The sequence below is a fragment of the Leptidea sinapis genome, chromosome 1, assembly GCF_905404315.1.
Source record: "Leptidea sinapis chromosome 1, ilLepSina1.1, whole genome shotgun sequence".
Classification (NCBI taxonomy): Eukaryota; Metazoa; Arthropoda; class Insecta; order Lepidoptera; family Pieridae; genus Leptidea; species Leptidea sinapis.
In genome coordinates this window covers 7,211,401-7,219,658 of record NC_066265.1, presented here as the reverse complement: position 1 = coordinate 7,219,658, position 8,258 = coordinate 7,211,401, and the positions used below count along the sequence as shown (strand labels likewise).

General features: G+C 34.5%; 1 long non-coding RNA gene across 1 annotated transcript; it reads right to left on the bottom strand.

Moving 5' to 3' along the window:
• Positions 1–5,237: 5,237 nt before the first annotated feature.
• On the bottom strand, positions 5,238–7,627 carry LOC126972156 (uncharacterized). Its single transcript, XR_007731063.1, has 3 exons — positions 7,511–7,627; positions 5,760–5,850; positions 5,238–5,296 (listed from the first exon to the last, which is right to left on the bottom strand). It is a non-coding gene; the product is annotated as an uncharacterized LOC126972156 (long non-coding RNA).
• Between the last annotated feature and the right edge of the window lie 631 nt (positions 7,628–8,258).

The following is an 8,258-nucleotide window of genomic DNA, read 5'->3' as shown; positions in this document are numbered from 1 at the left end:
TATAACGTTGTATTTTATTTTTAAAATAATATTTTTAGGGACCTATGATGTAAAAATAACAACTGTTGTTTTTATAAGTACTTTTCGTAACAGAAATCAACAATATTTGAATATACTGCAGAAACTAAGGTACATAAGCAACTAAACATTTAAAAAAAAAGTAAAAATTCTAAAGAAAATGAATTAATTTTGAAAGAATAGGATAATTTAATACAAAGTATGGCCTCCTCTGCTATTCAGAACTTGTCGGCAACGATTATTGATTGAATTAATGAGACTCTTTATGTCATCTTGCGGTATTCGCTCCCAATGGAATTGTAGCAAATCCTTCAGCTGTTGGATTGTTGTCACTCCGTCCAAGTCCTTCAAAACATGTCTCTGGAGCATGTCCCATGCTTGCTTGATGGGGTTGAGGTCTGGCGATTGTGTAGGCCAGGGCAATACCCGGACGTTCTCCGTTGCCAAGTATTGACTGGTTTGCCGAGCTGTATGTGAACGCGCATTGTCATGCATTAACGTAAAATCGGAGCCAAAGGTTTATGCAAATGGATGGACATAAGGTCTGAGAATATCCTCAACGTAATTTTCAGCGTTTATGTTTCTATTAACAAAAACGAGCTCAGTTCGCCTGTTCTACATAATACCCGCCCATACCATAACTGTTGAGCCGCTGTATGGATGAACTTCCTGAATGCACCTGAGCCTTTCAATATTTCCGGGCTGACGGTACACTCGCACCCTTCTTGTATCAGACCGAAACCCGAATCGTGACTCATTGGAAAACATAATTTTATCCATTGTTCCTGGGTCCATGTTCTGCTTTCTCTACACCATTCATTACGACGAGCGCGAATCCCGTGACGTATCGGTGGGCACCTAATTGGGCGTCGAGCTCTTAGGCCGTACTCATGCAGTCGATTACGCACAGTTTGGGGACTCAAATCAACATCACTTGAATTTTGTAGCCTCAAACTTATCTCTCGAGCGGTTAACATCGGCTGGCGTCTTGCAGTCATTTGTATGTACCGGTTTTTCCGAGTGGATGTACTACTTTTACGGCCTGAATGCTGTTTAGCGGGTTCCCTTGTATTATTGTAGCGCTGCCAAAGACGACAAAAAACACTTCTATGAATGCCAAAAGGCCGAGATACCTGAGATTGATTACTTCCCGCTTGCAACATCCCTACAACATTTCATTTGCCGTCAAATAACCTCGGTACATGACGTAACGAATATCTAACAATACAATTTTGTCGCTAACTTTATTTAAATTGTTGGTAAAATTATAAAATCAAGACTAAACGTACCAATAAAAATGCACTTAAATTCAAACATTCCTTTTCATTTAATTTTATGAAAAAAACAAAACATAATCGATTTTTTTCTTACAAAAAGCCAGTATGTTTTCAATAACAAAAAAGTTTACATACCTATCTACTTTGAGTGAATAAATTCTTAGAAATTAATTAATATAAATGGTTAATTTGTAATATCATGCATGTTGCTTAGAAGTTTTGATGTGTGTATAATAAGTTCGTACGTCAACATCGTAGTGTGCGTAATATAATTTATCAATGTGTTTTGAGCACAGAGAAACTTCTGCAACTCTAGATTTGGTGGTAAGCAAGAGAAGCTAAATGACGACAGCTTTCTCAAAACTGTTTTCATTTTATTTCACTCTAAAATGTGCTCCACAAACAACATGATTCAGAGTTCCACAGAACAATGAAGCAAATAAAGTTTCATGCTGTTTCTTATCAAAACCGCGTTTCTGTATGTTTTAGTTCACTCTCGAAAAGTTTGTTTTCATATGTGACTCAGCACAAACAGTTAACAAACCTTTTTCAAAGAAATGCTTCCACATACAAGTAGTCGATATCCGAACGACCGAGCCTTGCTCGGATTTTAAAGAAAAAAAAACTAATAGGACATCTAGATTCGAACCGGAGTCTTCTACTTTCTGGATCACCCAATGTCCCATTTTAGCTGTAATAGTCTTGTATATAATGGCGAAATTAACCTTTGTATTCTAATGTCCTCCTGATTCTCCTTGAAAACAGAGAAATTTTTTTATTGAATTTATCGTCTCTGAAGTCCCATGTATACTAAATTTTATGAAAATCGTTTGAGCCGTTTCCAAGATCAGATTTATATATATATATATATATATATACACGAGTATAACTAGCTGACTCAACAGACGTTGTTCTGTTCATAATGAAAATAATAATAGTTTAAAAAAAACTAAAAAGCACGCTATATATAAAATTCAACTAAAATACAGAAATAAATTTAAATTGAAAATAGTGAAAAAAAAAATACATTTTATTGTAAAAAAAAGCGTGGGGTGTAGAAGAATTATTATTTCAATAATATCTTAAAAAGCACCCCACGCTTTTTTTTACAATAAAATAAATTTTTTTTACACTATTTTTAATTTAAATTAATTTTCTATTTTTTAGGTGAATTTTATATATAGCGTGCTTTTTAGTTTTTTATAACTATTGTTTATTTTTAATTTTTTAGTTAATTTTCTATAAAAGCGTATTTTTAAAACTATTAAGTACTTTAACATCAATTCCTGCCTTATTGACGATAGATGAAAATTATATAAATTAACAAAAATCATATTTTATCAAATTAGTGTAATGTTATCGGTCCTCGATAAATCTACAAAGTTTGAACGAAATCTAGCCGTTTAAAGTGGGTCAAAATCGCGCCCAAAGAGACTTCTTTGTAACCGACTGGTTACAAACATACAACCATACAGGTGAAGCTAATATAAAGCGTATAAAAACTCTTACGGGTGGAATTTCGTAAAATTCTTAGCTGACCTCTACTCGGCGAATGGAACATTCCTACCAAATTTCAAGTCTCTACGGCTTATGGCTTATGGCTTATATACGTGGAAATCTCTTATATATATAGATATATATACATATATACAAGAATTGCTCGTTGAAAGATATAAGATAAATCATCCTCTAATTATTTAAATGAATTCACACTAATCTTGTAACTTGTTATCTTAAATTAAATGCTAAAAATGGAATGTCAGAGACGTTTTTTGCAAATCTTCTCTTCGGGGTTTTGTAAATACAAAATTCACTTAAAGTCTAAATAAAAATTACTTTATTAACACAAAATCAACTCATTGCTCGTCAACGTCAACCACAAAAAATACAATATAAATACATGCTAATTACACAAAACTTTATTCATATATAAATATATTTAAAATAATGCAATCTAGTAAAATAAATTGCACACACTACATCTTACCTGCTCCGTGTACCCCCTCATCGATCTCATCGCTAAAATAATTAATATAATTTTAAAGGATAACTCATAATCAAACACTGTATCATAATAATATAACTTTATTGTGTCGCATATATAGTGTTAGGATGTAGTGTCAAACACTGGTTTTCTTTCTACATTGGAGCCACTTCTATTAGGTTATTACTTCTTATTTTTATTTTTCATATAACATCTTTTATCAATATAACAGTTAAATGGTCGCTAGTTTTTTACTAGTGCAAAAGTTGCGAGTGCATTTTTACAAATACACCGCTAACTGACGTCCGCGACATTTACTCAATCGCGATTAGCTATTACCTGTGACATGATGTCTCGATCATAACGAAAAATATTGCAATCATTAGATAAATAAATAATAGTTCTATGAGAAATATTGTTCTTCGTTAGACACTCGTGATAGAATTTTATAACAGTTGCATACAAATATGACATCTATTTTATAGAAGGTAAAGGTGCTAATTGTAGAGTAATTTAGTTACCATTCTCTCTAGCGTTAAATAGTCAAATTAATTGTTTAGGAATCCAGAAAGCGATAACAGTATGAAACATGTATTCCAAAGCTATAAGAGCGCTTAATATAAGAATTGGATACTGCGTTTTCTGGCATTGATTAGTTGAAATTGATCCTTAGTGGTGGATTTAGATTGTGATTGGAACATGAAATGGAAAAATATAATAATATTGATTTTGACATTTTAAACTAAATTCTATGGTTGTAAAAAGCGTTAATTTTGAGCAACAAAAAAGAAGTTTTCGTCAAAGTCGCATTTATAAGTTGTTGCCAATTCTATCATTGTTTTCTGAACTTATTTAACTGATTTGCAAATGTGTGAGTTTTGGTGACATTGGTTCCTATACTACGGAAGTTTAAAATGTTATCATAATTATTACTTTTTATAACGGTTATCAATGTCTTGGTATAATTGAATTTATGTATTTTTTTAATAGTATAAAAGTATATTGATTAAGGCTAAAAATTTTAAAAGATTAACATCATAATATTTGTAATATGCTAAAGGTAGATCTTGGGGTGTATGTGGTTCCTTATGGAGTACCGCGGAAATTACTCTAGCGCCTCGTACTAGTAAGGAGACGAAGAGTATCAGTAGAACTCTCCATCGGAGAGCTTGATGGCGTAGATGTGGAGCGCGCGGAACTCACAGAACTGGTCGGTGCACCAGCCGCCGTGACCATCCGTGCAGCGGCAGGAGTCACACTCATCCATATACTTCTCGCCAGGGATGCACTTGAAGAAAGGGTTCTTAACCACTGCGGACATAAGTCGAATCGAAAAGTTAAAAGAATTGACCATGTTGATTCACTGAAACACGCTATCAAAGATTATAGTAATATTAGCGTTTTCAATTATTATTTAAGTATTATTCGGGCGTCCAAGTCCTGTCTTTAGGGCTGACCACACGGAAAGGAAGTTATTAGTCGTTGTGTACACCCGAGTCCGACATATGGACTCGTTGGGGTGTCTTCAATACATAAATGTATTTTCCTCCTCTAAAATAACATAAAAGATTCTGTATTTATTTAATCATATAAAAGTAACAATTGGTTATAGTGAGTGACATATAAGGAACCTGCCTACTGCGGTCATCTGACAGACAGACTGACTGAAATCAGACAGACTGGCAGCTGGCACCGTCACGCGTTACGTTACGAAGTGGTTTACCCTCCTACAGTTATCAGTTAAAAAAAGTATTATTTTTATGAACACTACAAACTGGAATCCTGATTCTCACCCACTGACCACTGACCTGTACACCTGAGGCAGGGCGTGCTCCGCTCACACAACGCGGTCACTGTGGGCTCGCAATAAACACACGAGGGCATCGCTCGGCACGCCCCAGAGTCCTGACTCTCACACAGAAGACAGTTCCTATTCTCCGGAATCAATGTTTGCGAAGTCTCTTCCTCCCAATACTGGTGTGGGGGCTTGGGTTTCACGAAGTGCGATACGACGTATCTGATCAGAAAATATTTTAGTCCATTTACAACCATACATTTCGGTTTTTTTGTGTATTCTGGTAATTATGTTGTATTTAACTACAGATCAACTAATGTTAGTCCTTTGTGTGTATGATTACAAATTGATTCCCAGTTTTGTACATTTTATAGCTTAAAATTAATATAAATGAGGAATAGTGTAGGTCCTAGTACTCTCCCTTCAGGAGCTCCAAAGCTTTTGTTATAATACTGACTCATATACCATCCCAGTTTAATCCATTGTTTTCCTCTTATACCTGTATGTTCCCATATAAATGGGTATTGGTCCTTATTCTTGACCTTATGGTCAAGAATATGTATACAAGGCATTTCGTCTCATGTCTTATAGTAAGGATCTTAGCATTTTACCAAGAGTGGCGTCATTCTCCTCTACAAAAATTTAAGTCCTCCGTAGCTGGTATAATGGAGCAGGGTTCACTTACGCCTGGGATCCAGGTCTGAAGATGGGCGGGGAGTGTTCTTCGGAGCCCACCGAGCTGAGAGTCCCGGCCAGCGGCCCTCTACTGCGCCCGTCTGTTACATGAGACCATTTCATTAATCTAAATTATTATCATATATTTTCGAATTGACACATACATAATAATTCACATATCTATGTTAGCGTATGGTAACTTTGATTGACGTAAATTGTCCTGCCAGTAAATGTTCCTGTCACCTTTTGACTGAATGTTTTCTAATTGATGTATCTTACTGAAAAAAAATCATTTTGCAAAATAAATGCAAATTTATTTGTATGTTGGTAGTTAATTATGATTGAAATAATTAAGTTGGTTATTGAAAATTGAACGGTGTAGACCCTTTTGTGCATACACTTATCAATTAATTACAACTAATCGACTAATATGCCTTATGAAAGAGAAGAGACATTCGTTGATGGAGAAAACGAATAATATCTTCGGTTTATTTAAGGTTCTATATTAATAAATTGGTGATGACCAATCCGACTTTGGTTATCACTGACCTGGCGATGTTCGTTGGTCCATCATATTCGGTAAGTATTTTTTATTTCCAATAATACAATATCAAGCATTTAACTCTTTTACTTTATTGTACTGAGCAAATTGTTTAAACTTTACTTCACGAATTAATACAATAATGTAAAACAATTTATAATACAACAGATTGAAAGTGTAAAGGTGGCATTAAGAACAGTGGTAATATAACATTTAGTAACAGAACCTAATACGTGTTTATGTTCCGCCCTACATGACACGTCCGGCTGTTCAAAGAGGGTTGTTGATTTTTATTGAAGTTGTTTTAGTGAAGTTGAGTTAATTGTTTACAAAAAACTTTTACAAAAATTATACCACTTTTAAACGTGCATGTGCAACTACTCTTACGAGAAGAATTAAAAACTCGATAGAAAAATTTAATTTCTCGGGCTTAGTATTGAATTGAGCCATATTTACCCTGTAGTAAATATGTTTTACAAATGCAGAGCTGACTTTTAATAGTATTATATACTGATTTACAGAATGTAAAAAAATATGTATTTAAAATTATCGATACACCAATACAGAACTTGTTAACTTATGTTAATTATTATTAATTAAAATAAGCAAATTGGAAATGAACTGATCTTCAATAGTTCAATCCGCACTCATGTCATATGGAAGAAACTGATACTAGGTACAGTATCTGGGGAGGGTCCTAGAGGTGAGAACGGTACTCCATGTGAGTCCGTGCTCACCTCTGGGCAGAGGCAAGGAATAGAACGGAGCCTTGCGGGACTTGAGTGTTCATGGGTTTAAAGTTGGAGTGGGTACGTTCGATAACAACCTTGATGCTCCGATATGCCAAAAAGCTAGTGGAGGAGTGTGACATTTGGCATAATAAAAAAAAAAAATTCCAACCTTGTATACATTCTCTGTGAAGTGTTAAACAAGGAGTATGTAAATATATTTAAAACAAATTTCTGTACAATATTTTGCTTGTTCACTGTCAACGTTCATTTAGTGTAGCCACGAGTGTACCCGAGAAATTACAATGTCACTAAAACCAGGCCATTAAATTGTAAGAAATTAAATCGATTGACAATCTACCGTTTTATTATAATATCACTAGTGAAATTGTAATATCAAGGCTTTGACAATATAACTACGACACTGAACACTGAACAACAGATGTGAAATATTTTTTTTTCAACAGCAGTTGCCCTGGGCTCTGTACATACCAGAAGTCTCCATGAAGATCGCTGCGGTGTCCCGGGGCCAGTGCACCCCGCTCAACAACAGCCAGCACCCGAACAGCCTCATATCGCTGTGTGGCTCGTATGGTATCGAATAGCACAAATCAGCGCTGATCGTTTTGCCGCCAATTAGTGCGCCATCGGCTCGTGAGCGTATACAGGCTGTTGCGGATTTGTGTTATTGGCGTCGATTAATATTATTCGCAATAAAAACAATGAGTACTTTTTACAACTCTCATGATTTTAAGCGTTTCCGAGTTCTTCGTATAGCACATAATTATCTCGTTGCAGACTGAACTCATTTTTTGTTAAGTTTTTGCTGTACCTTCAGTTTGTCGTATATGTCACTAGAGGAGTCATCATTCTACTCACTTCAAAATAAAATACTAGAATTATAAGGATAAATCAAAACATAAATTAAAAATAGCAAACACACATATTTTGTTTATAAAAATATAAAACATATCAAAATGGTGAAGTATATATAAAGTTGCATGGCTCGTTTGTCTTGAACTTATATTAGGCTAAATAGTTGGCTTTATTATAAATCTACAAGTTAACATTATGGTTATGACAGTTACTAGCAAATTCACTCATGCGCCTACTTACACATATAACATTATCAAGAATATTTTGAGAGGCAACTTTGGAGTGTTTTGCCAAAATATGTCAAACTGTATTTTCTGCGTTTATGATATTCACGTATTATTTTCAATATTTTGAATAAGTGAAG